Genomic DNA, 12020 nt, shown 5'->3' with positions numbered 1-12020 from the left:
AATGTCTATGAAAACTAGCAAGAAAGTAGCAAGTGCAAGAAGGAAATCTGAATCAGAATTACTCTGGAAAAATGTTTGCTTACCCCTTGGCAGTTCTGCAACCTATTGCTTCACAAAGAGAATGAGGGACAAAAGGAAGAACTCCTATATAATTCAAAAAGCTGTCTTGGTTACAGTAAGTAACTGGAGTTTCTTATACTTTTACCAACCATGAAGAGGGAAGTTAGAGATTATCAGGAAATCTAACTTCCACACAAAAATAATGCACAGCCACTTTTTTTTGGAAACATAATTTTTTATTGAAACATAATTGATTGTACATATCTGTGGGGTATATAGTAAAATATCAATACCAGAGTGCAATATATGATGCTCAAAACAGGATATTTAGTATATTCAACATTACACAAGATATTTTCTCTGGCCGTTTACAAATTTCTTGCTACCCCCACCCCCCTCTGGTGGCCACAGTTTTGTTTTCTCCTTTTGAAAGTTCAACAAATGACTGTGATTATTGTATCTTTCTTTCTTTTTAAATTTATTTCTTTATTTTTTTAGCCACCACTTATGAATGAGGACATGCAGTATTTCTCTTTCTGTGCCTGGCTTATTTCACTTAACATAATTTTCTCTAAGTTCGTCCATGTTGCTGTGAAAGGCAGAATTTCATTCTTTTTTACAGAAGAGTAGTATTCCATTATATATATATATATGTGTGTGTGTGTGTATATATATATACACACACATATATATATATATATACACACCACATTTTCCTTATCCATTTGTCTATCAATGGACGTTTAGGCTGGTTCCAACTCTTGACTTTGTAAATCGAGCTGCAATAAACATGGGAGTGCAGGTATTCTTTTTTTTTTTTTCTTTTTTATCTTCTTTACTGACCAGCAATGGGATCGCAACCCTCGGTGTTGCGCCCACACCGCGCTCAACCAGTGAGCGGGAACCGGTCTCCACATGGGATCCGAACCCTCGGTGGGAGCGCCGCCACGCTCCCAGGCAGTGCACTCTCCAGTGCGCCACCGGGCCGGCCTGCAGGTATTCTTTTGAAATAGTGATTTCCATTCCTTTGGGTATATACCCAGTAGTAGGAATGCTGGATCAAATGGCAGTTCTATCTGTAGTTGTTTGAGGAACCTCCATACTGTTTTCCGTAATGGCTGCACTAATTTTTTCATATGTCAGGCCATTGGTATATTTTCTTTTGAGAAATGCCTAGTCAGCTTCATTGCCTGTTTTTAATCATGTCACGTGTTTTTTTACCTTTAGGTTATTGGTGTTCCTTGTATATTTTGAATATTAATCCCTTGTCAGATGCATAGTTTGCAAGTTTTTCCCATTCTATAGGTTGTCTTTCACTTGTTTCTTTTGCTGTGCAGAAGTTCTTTTTTGCTTTGATATAATCCCATTTGTTTATTTTTTTTGTTATTGTCTATGCTTTTGGGGTCTTATTCATGAAGTCTTTGGCAAGTCCTACTTACTGAAGTGTTTTCCCTATGTTTTCTTTTAGGAGTTTTATAGTTTCAGGTTTTATATGTAAGTCTTTCATCCATTTTGAGTTGATTTTGGTATATGGCAAGAGGTAAAATTCTAATTTCATTCATCTACATATGGATGTCCAGTTTTCCCAGCATCATTTATTGAAGAGCCTGTCTTTTCCCCAATAAATGTTTTTAGTGACTTCTTCAAAGATCAGTTGGCTGTAATTAAGTGAGTTGATTTCTGAGTTCTCTATTCTGTTCCATTGGTCTGAATGTCTGTTTTTATGCCAGTCCCATGCCATTTTGGTTACCATAGCTTTGGAAAGACATTCCATGCTCTTGGATTGAAAGAATTAACATTGAGAAAATGTCCATACTACCCAAAGCAACCTACAGATTCAATGCAATCCCCATCAAAATACCAACGACATTTTTCACAGAAATAGAAAAAACAATTTTAACATTCATATGGAACAGCAAAAGATCCCAAATAGCCAAAGCAATTCTGAGCAAAAATAAAGATGGAGGCATTATACTACCTGACTTCAAATTATACTTCCACTACTTTCATTACAAGTTTATCATGTCCTAGGTGACTATTATTTAAACTGAGGAGACTAACTGTGACTTAGTGGTATATTAATAGAGAGTAATGAAGAGATCCTGAATGGGTCAAGAAGCTCTGGACTACACCCCTACCCCAAGGAGAGCAGATCTACCTTTTTTGGTTTTATACTTTGGGGTTATATATTTTTGGAAAGGTATTCAAAAATCTCTGTGCTGGGAGATCAAAACATGATGTATAAAGAATTCTTGCAAAAATAGAATTGTAATTCTATGATCAAAATATTGTATCAGAGCCCTCTTAGACTACCTCCCATTTACATTCATCCAACAAGTAACAATATGAGTTCGGTCTACGCAGATGCCTTTACCCCATCAATTTCTCATAGATCAAATATTAGAAAAGTTAGGCAGACTCTGGAACCTGTTACCATTTTGTTGAGAGAGGAAAAGAGACTTTGATTATATTATGCTGCTACTGTTATAAATGAAAGAATAGATAAGTGAAGTCAGTAAATGAATCAAAAGAAGACACACCTATTTATTGAGGTCAAAAATTATACCACATTTTATAATGTAAAATTATACTGCATAATAAAAAATATTTCCTGTTTACTCCTAAAAAATATTCTTCTCCAAATTCCTAATTAATAGTGTGTATGTTGCATTTATCTATTTGCATATTTGTGCTGAGCGTATATAGATTTAGCAGCTCTAGGGAAGTTTGTATAGTTTTTCCTAATCCTTAGAACTCATTCAAAATTTTAGAACTTACGTAGCACAGGTGATTTAACTTCATTTATTCTTTCTCCCTCAAATGCAGTAAAAACATGGAGGGATGTATTTATACTATGTGAGAGATTTTTCTCCTTTTGATTATAGAGTGACCTGTTATTTTATTGCTCCAAATGATCTATTTAAAAATACTTCAAGATGAAGTATTTATGATTTTAATAGACAAAAGTAAATGAGACTGCATCGTATGAACTATGAGTGACATCTGATAAGCATTTCAGATATGGTTTATTCCTTTCAGGAACAGACCGCTTATGTGCTTATAAATGTGCTGCATGCTGTTAATTAGGAATTAAGAATAATATTAACGTTTAGTATTTGTGGAACAACCACAATGAACTATAGAGAAAACCCGAAAGGAATTTTGGAGGTTGACCAAAGTTCTCAGCTGGGGCCAAGTACTGCCTAAGGCTCCTGATGTTCCCTGGAACCTCCATGACACGGAGTCTTATCTGAGGAGCCGGCAGACACAAAGCAGACCAGGCCAAATCGTAGACATTGTCGTATCCATGCTGTTTTCAGAAAGGTAGTGAGTGGGAAAGCCTTCCCTTGCTTCCTTTGTGAGGCTTCTCTGTACTGCTACCCACAGATGATGTTTCCTCTGCTGCCACCTTGTGGGGTTTGAACTATCAAATCTCAACTGCATTGGAATGGATTAAACTATCCATTAAGCAACATTGTAACTATGTACAATTATAGATCTTTTTGACAGAAAAGAGAGGAAATATGTATTCTTTTGACAAAAAGGGAGGTAACCTATATTTCCCAATGGGGAGATAAAACCACAGTTATAAATTAGTTCAAACTTAAAGTATTATATTTTATAAAATTAGAAAAGCTCACCTTCCTACTCATCTGTACTGTGAATCCTCTGCCTTATCTTGGAAAGAAAGTCATTTTAAATTAAGATGCTCAAGGCCTAGAGTACTTCCGCTGCAGAGTCAGAGGATCAGAGTGTAAACATCTATAGGTAAGGAGCAGGGTGATGTGTATTGAAGCTGTTTATAGGGGTAGTTTTCATGACTATGTCCACCTTATGTTTCCCTTCACTTTCCTTATATGATCCTGGGCTTACCTCTAGCCACAGAATTTACCTCACATTGTGGCAACTGCATTTTGATTTATCCACCATACCTAGTAGGCTCTGAGCTCCACAAGGACAGGCAACGTGTCTTTTTTCTTTTTGAATCTTCTTCTGTCCTCAATAAATATTTGGTGAATGAATATTGAATGCCTGTCATATCCTAGGAGCTGTAAGGAAAATAAAAATCAATATCTACTCTTTTCTGGAGCTTCCTCTGTGTTACCATATTTAATTTTACAACTCTGGGAGTTTATGGGTGGACCGTTGTTTTCTCCTGCTCAGTATCCATTCATTCCATTTTTGGCAAGCTGCTTCCAGATTTTGTTCTGGGGAAATCACCCCGTCCCCATCCTGAAACCATCTTTAGGTGGGATTGACCCACTCCAAGCTACAGGGCTAGAGCCTCATTAGTTTAACCTGATTAACACACCCCACCCCCTAGCTATAGTGATTAGGTGAGGAACAGACATGTAATCCAACTAAAACCAAAGAGATGAAAGTGGAAATTCCATGCAGCTATTTGTAACAGTGGGCTATTGCTGGGTTGAGCATTGGGAAGGGGCCTCCCTCTATGTCCTGAGGATGGAGGCAGGAGGGACAGCTGGAAGGATACAGGTCCTTGAACAAACTGTTGATATGTCAGATGAAGCCTAATCTGAAGCCAGTCCTGGACTTTGAGTTACATGAGCCAATAAATTTCCTTTTTTAGATATATTGAGTTGGATTTTCTGTCACAACATAAAGAGAACAAACTGATCTTCCAAAAGGGAATATCTCCATTTTGCAAAAGAGGAACCGAAATTCAAAATTGCGTTATGCCTGCCAATGTCACATAGCCAATAGATGAATTTGGAGTAAATTATCAATCCCTAAAATATTTATAAGAGTTCCTTCAGAAGTTATCATGGACAATAATGACTAGAACCAATTAACATACTCTCTTGAAATCTGTGTGTGTGTGTGCACGTGCGCAAATGAGTTAAATCAGTAGAGTTAAAATAATCAGTGTTAATAAAGAAAAATTGTCCCAACTCTGACACTGGTATTAACATATTATCTGCATTATGTAGTTAGCTGATAAATAGCTTTCTACATGGAAATTTCCCAAATAGCAATAAAGGGGAATTATCAAAATAATTCAAGATATAATATTAGTTGATTTTTTCTAATGATAGGGTCATAAGCCTGAAACTACATGTTTTGCTTATCTAATAGTTCAAGGTTGATTTCATTATCATTTAACTTTTCAAACTCATACTAAAAAAAAGCTACATTTCAGGTATGTCTTTCCAATAGAAATCAGTTTTGTTTCCTTCTAAACATTTTTTGCTTTATGTGCAGATTCATTTAAAATAATGTACAGAAAGATTCTTTACATAGGAAATGTAAAGAATGTTTCTCCCTATGTCCCCCTCCAGCCTTTTTTTGTACGTTCTCTTTATTTAATTATGTTTTCTGATATCACTAGTTAGTTACCACTTTCTGAAACAATTTATGAGCAAACTCTTGCCTAAAGATTATATTGCTCGGTAACATCCTTTCTTCTCTCCTCTTTCCCCTCCCTTTTTCTTGGGCTGGTTGCCATAATGCCTCCCATAAGGGGTGACTCAAGTCCTTATTGTAATCATTGTGACTGAATAAAATCCTAGGTTCTCTCTCTGTCTTCTATATAGCCTAGTTGCTCAGTCAAGTATTTGGATGTAATTAAAGATAGATTAACCATTCAGTATAGTTATTCTATAACTATTTACTTTATGCAATTTATCTGGATTTTTGGCTTACCTTACAGAAAAATTATGTGGGTTGAGTCTGTAATTGAAGCGTTGTTAAACCTGGGCAGGGCTGCGTGTGTTTTGGAATTTCTTTTTCTTCACTGTGCTTGATATCTTCCACTTGCCCCTGAAAAGCCACTCTCCCACCCTTCTCTACATTGCTCTGTGCCTAAAGGCTGACTTTTATGGACTGCATCAATGAACTCCCTTTCCCTTGGCTTCTGATAGGGTTCAGCCAATGGAAGCACTGTCAGTAGATCAGAGGTGGGGAGAAGAGTGAGGTTTTGGTACCCTTCCTCCAGTTCATCTCGCTTTCCTCTACTAAAGGTCGCATGCCAGGGGCCCTCTCCGTACAGAAACTCTCTCCAGGTTTCAGTAACTTCTTCCCTGCCTTGCTTCTTCAGCCTAAGTCTAGTAATGGGTCTCTAACATTGCTTGTGCTGGGATGCCATATCAGCCCTTATTGGCTTCCCAGACTTATGTCAACACCTTTGTAGATAGGATTTTATTACAATCCCTCATTTACAGTACTGTGTTTGAGTGTGCCATCTGCTTTTTTTCTGGTGGAAGTGGCAGCAACTGAACTTTATGGCTAAAGGCCAGAAAGCAAGACAAGCATCCAGGATAAGCTGAGTTGAGCAGATCTTGGATGGTACATTAACTGGGCTCCTTATACTCACCCAGGATGTTCCTGGAACTATTACTGATCATGGGTCCTCACCTACATTAGTACATATAATCATCCCTACCCTCATTAGTACAAAGGGAGTACCAAGTTTTTTTTATTATTATTTTACCATAGTTTCTAATTTTTGATAAATCAAGCAATTAAATGTCTTGAAGTTTAATTCTCGGATTTTAAGTAACTTTCAAAGCTCTAAAGATGGAATTCCATTCATTCACTCACTCATATATTCCCATCTACAAAGCATGGTATCTTCTCATCTTCTGAACATGAAAAATAATCAGTTCATGACTTATTTTAAAAATATTTTGCAACTGTTTTGATCTGTGTCTACATCAGCAATGCAACTTATTACTACCTTAGTTTCCTCCTAGAATGTAATTGGTCTACTCATTTCACACATACATAAAACACCTCATGATTAGTGTGCAAAAGAGATAATCTCAACTTTTATCTAGTCCATAACCTATTTAAGAATTGTTCCACTTTTATGTTTTTGATGATAGTATTTTCAATTTTTTTGTAATAGGACTACTCTAACTTAACTCACATTTTATATAAGCAAGTTACTAACCAAAGGGAGAAGGAAGCACCAACAAAAAAGTATTCAATCAACGTATTCAATTTATATCTTTCTAGAAAGTCAGTTTTGTGTGTATCATCCCATGTTATCTACATAGAGTATAAATGATATTCACAAGCATGCATCCTGGGTTTAAAATTTAAGATAGGTATTTTTTCCAGTCTTGCCTGAGTAAGATTACTAAAGCTATTAATCATAGTGTTGCTGCTCTTATTGAGTGGACAAATATTGAGATCAACTTTATACACACACACACACACACACACACACACACATATATATATATATATATTTTTTTTTTCTCAAGTTTGCATTAAATCCAAGTTGCTTAATAGGGCTTAATAGTCAAAATGAAGATGTATATATTCAGAATGTATATCATTCATTAACTTTCTGAAGAGCCTTGTTGACACTTTTATATATGCACTACTATTATTAAATTGCTTTAGAATTTGTGCCTCTGCCAAAAGAGTACTTAATATCAGAGAATTAGAAGCAGAAAACTGTGTTTTGTTGAGAGATTAGCTAAAGAAAGATCAGTTTTTGTCAAGTGGCTAGGAGGTAATAAATTGAAAATAATATGTATTTTTGTCTTATTTGGGAAGCTTATTATTTTCCCTCTGTCCTCATTGGTGGGCAGTAACCCTTAGGCTGTTGCTGAAAGAAACAGCTTTGAGCTTAAAATGTAATTATTACTTGATGGCTTTTTTTGTACTATCATATATTTATACCTTATGCAAATAACATGTATATAAGTGTTTATTATTCCATATTAAAAGCACAGTGAATAATTTCTGGAGAAAGTGTGATAATTATTCCATGTGCATCAATTAAAGAAATTCATGTGAATACATTTTAGCATGACATAGATAAATACTAGGGTGGATCCAAGGGGACAACACAACAGTGGACACTATGATTAAGTATGTTTTCTTCCTCACCTTTCAGATTTTGTGTGCCATGGATTGATTTCTGCCTCTCCCCAGTTCACATGCTGAAGCCCTAATACCCAACAGGGTGGCATTTGGAGATGAGGCCTTTCAGAGATAATTCTGTTCAGATGAGATCATGAGTATGGGATTTTCATGATGGGATTAGCACCTCTATAAGAAGAGACACCAAAGAGCTTGCTTCCTCTCTTTCCACCCTCTGGCACCTAGCAGAAGCCATATGAGGACACAGGTAGAAGGCAGCTGTCTGCAACCAAGGAAAGAGCCCTCACCAGGCACCAGCCTTGTGGGCACTCGCAGAGTCCAAAACTGTGACAAATAAATTACTATCGTTTAAACCACCCAGCTTGTGGTATTTTGTTACTGCAGTCTGAGCTGACTGAGATACTGTGTGTGTACTTTCTCAAGTGTTACATGGACTTAGAAATTGCCAGAATTATTTTGCATATGTAATGGGCTATACCTTTAATTCACTAAAGGTCATAAAGCTATTTCTATTATTCATTAATTTTTATGGGCAATGATGCCAAAGAGGCATTAATTTCTCAGGTCTCTTTCATTTTTATTACCAGCACTAGCAATTAGTCTTTATTTTAGGGACATGTTGGAGGACCTCTCCCTCCCTAATAGTTGCGACATATGTATCAAGTGAAAAATGACAAGGTCTATTAAGATACAGGTGCTGGGTGGTTGGTAGGCACTCTCACCAGCTAAGCTGCTCACTCCATGCAGTCCCTTAGATCAAGAACTTACCTGACATAGTCACTTAGTCTCACAGATGTCTAAAATTTAACATGTCCAGTATTGCTTCTTGATTTGAATCTGTCCCAAACAGCTCCTCCTCCAATATTCACCATGTCACTAAAGAGCAAATTCAAAACACCAACAAATCCCTTTGGCTATACCTTAAAAGTGGAAGAATAATCTCATCACTTCTCACCATCTTAACTGCCACACCCTGGTATATCACATTACCGTCATCTCTAGTTTACCAACAGATTGCTAACAGATCTCCTTGCTTCTACACTAACCTCCTGAAAGAGTGATCCTTACTAAATTGAGTCATGTCATGGCCCTTTTAGACTCCAAAGCCTTCAGTGGCTGTCTATGTCACCAGAGTATAAAAGAAAGTCTTTTCAATGGTCTGTAAGGACATGTATGATCTGCCCCAATGTCCCTGTTCTGTAAACACTCCTACTAGTTTCCCTCTGGGCCAATATATTCCAGACTCCCTGGACTCCTTGCTGTGCTCAAACAGGTCAGGCAGGTTTCTGCTTTAGGATTTTAGCTCTAGTTATGCCTGGATATTCCTACCAATATTTACATGTCTCACTCACGTCCTTTAAGTTTTTGCTCAAAGTTCACCTTCTTCATTAGGCTACCCTAAGCACCCCATTTAGTGCTGCAGTCTACACTGCCATCTCCTTACTCTTAACCTTGCTGCAGTTTTTCTTCTTCTTTTTTTTTCTTTTTCAATAGCGTTTATCATATTCTCACATGCTATATAATTTACTCATTTGTTATCTTTACTTACTATTGTCTCTTCTCCCTACTAGAATGCAAGCGCCACAAAGGCAAGGGCATTCTCCCCACTCCCATTGATGTAATTTTTCCACATCTAAAAATAGTGTTACATTATATGTGTTTAATAAGTCATTGTTGAATAAATGAATTATTCTATCTAAATGAAATTTCTTAGTGATATAAAATAAACCCTATTTTTTTTTTTTTTGTCCTTTTCGAGACCGGCCGCACCGCGCTCAGCCAGTGAGCGCTGTGAGCGCACCGGTCATCCCTATATAGGATCCGAACCCCGCGGCGGGAACGCTGCTGCACTCCCAGCACCGCACTCTCCCGAGTGTGCCTCGGGCTCGGCCCTAAAATAAACCCTACTAATGTTGGTTTTTATTAGCTGGTATGTCTTAAAGTACTTAGTATGTAAATGATTTATATGAGAGAAGTAGGTTCTGCAGTTAGAAGGGGAGAAGTTCTGTGACAAGTTTGGTGAGGAGCAGTAAGATCTATACTCTTGTGTCTCCTATCCATGTCCCCCTACCCCATTCATGTAGAGGAAAAGAGAGAATGAGGTGGCAACAGATAAAAAAGGGAACCAGAATTAATTTAGTGTTTATATTGTACTGGCAAATGTGCTGGTTAGTTGAATATCTAAATTTATGATCAGATCAAAAGCCATCAAGATTGGAAGAAATTCAATAGGTAGACATGATCACATGAGCTTTATAGTCACCAGAAACCATGTATCCTCTGTAAGAGAAGCAATTAGATTGGTTAATCTTGGTCAAAACAATGGTTTTTTTCTTTTTTTGCTATTTCTCTAGTTATTTTTTCTACTGCCATATTTCTACTTTTCAAACCCTTTCCCTTTTATAATGTAAATATTTTTTTAAAAAATATTTTGGAACACTATGGTTGGTGGTGGGGAGGGTAGGAAAAATCTATTGTTTAAGAGATGTATTGTTTAATTCTGCAGCCAAACTGGGTTCTAATCTCTGCTTTGCTACTAACTATGCAATTGTGGGTAAGCGAAATACAATTCTCCACCTATTTTTCACATTTGTAAAATGGGATAATAATAGTATATAATAGTATATACCGGATGATGTTGTGTTGAGAAATAACACCTACCAACACACAGTGCCTGTTACATACTATTCTCCCCATAAATAGATATTATAAAAAATAATGAAGCATTTTCTGAAAAGAAAAATGTGTGATTTAAAACTGTTAATTTTTATAAAATGCTATTCATACAATACTAACTGAATCATGGAGGAAAATTATAATTATTATTAGTTAAAAAATCTTTATGAGCTTATTTGCATTTTTTTTACACGAGACAATTTATAATTTGAAATACTAGGTTTAGGGACAGAAATGCTACAGGCTGTTCAAAGTCCTCTCAATATCTCCGTGGTAGGAACTTTCCTGGGTAGCCCTTTCTGAACAAAACAGATACATTGTCAGAAACTGATATTTTACACTACTGGCAAGCTAACAAGTAGCCTGCCACAGTTTCACAGAAGTTGAAAGAAGGCATGAGATTCCTGGACATGAGACAAAGGACTTTATTACTCAAAGCACAACAAACAGCAGGAACTTCATGTTCCCATAGAATCCCCTTGCTCCAAAGTCCCACAGGGTGAAGTTGAGCTGCTAAGTGGGTGCTGCATATGCAGTTGGTTTTTTATCAGACTGGAGGAATCCATGCTTAGGAAAGTCCTGTCTTTTTAAAAAACGTCTAGCGAACCTACCCAAACTTTGCCCTGGAGGGAAATACTATGTTTGAAATTAGATGTGTAGAAGTGCAGAGACCCATGGACACTTGACTCCGAACATAAACAAATGCAGTGCATCAGGATGAATAGTTGATGAATAGATGATGCACACGAATTGCTACCATAGTTAGACTAACGTTGCAAATGTAAACACTCAGTTCTTTCTAAGCATTTCTAAGCATCTAACTACATCTTTGAATATGTAGTTAATCAGTTCGAATAAAACTGCAATGATTTGTTCTGCTTTTTAAAGATTTATCACCAGATGCCTTAAAGAGCCATCCATTCTCTCCTCATGTCAAATAGGTTTTACCGTCCCCCTCTATTTATTTATGCAAATAATTTAACAATTTAGCCAATAACTTATTGTTAAAATATCTCTTATTGTGTTACAGGAACTAACAGACGCTTTCTCAAGAGTAGCTTCTACATTAGCAATCTTCCTTCCTCTCTGCCTCTTTCTGATAAAATTGCGTTTCACGGGGTCCAACATGTTCCTCCTCTACAATGTAGCTGAGCAATAGTTACTCAGCTCTGCAAGGCTCATTTCCTCTGCTAATAGTCAACACTTTTTTGGAAGTCTTATTTTTAAAAAACATGTTAGCCCTTGTCTCATTCTTCAGAGATAACTCAAAACATCATCCTGGTCTTTTTGTTTATGTTTTTGTCCTGTCCTTTTTAAAGCCTAATTGCAGAATTCATTTGAGTTCCAGCGAAATGCAGAATTATCAATTGTTATTATTTAATAAACCAAAGTAATTGAACATTCAACTTTTCACCGAATGACGAAAA

Source organism: Galeopterus variegatus, unplaced genomic scaffold (genome assembly GCF_000696425.1).
Source record: "Galeopterus variegatus unplaced genomic scaffold, G_variegatus-3.0.2 Scaffold1, whole genome shotgun sequence".
Classification (NCBI taxonomy): Eukaryota; Metazoa; Chordata; class Mammalia; order Dermoptera; family Cynocephalidae; genus Galeopterus; species Galeopterus variegatus.
The sequence above is the reverse complement of the archived record's forward strand: the minus strand, read 5'-3'. Positions refer to the sequence as shown.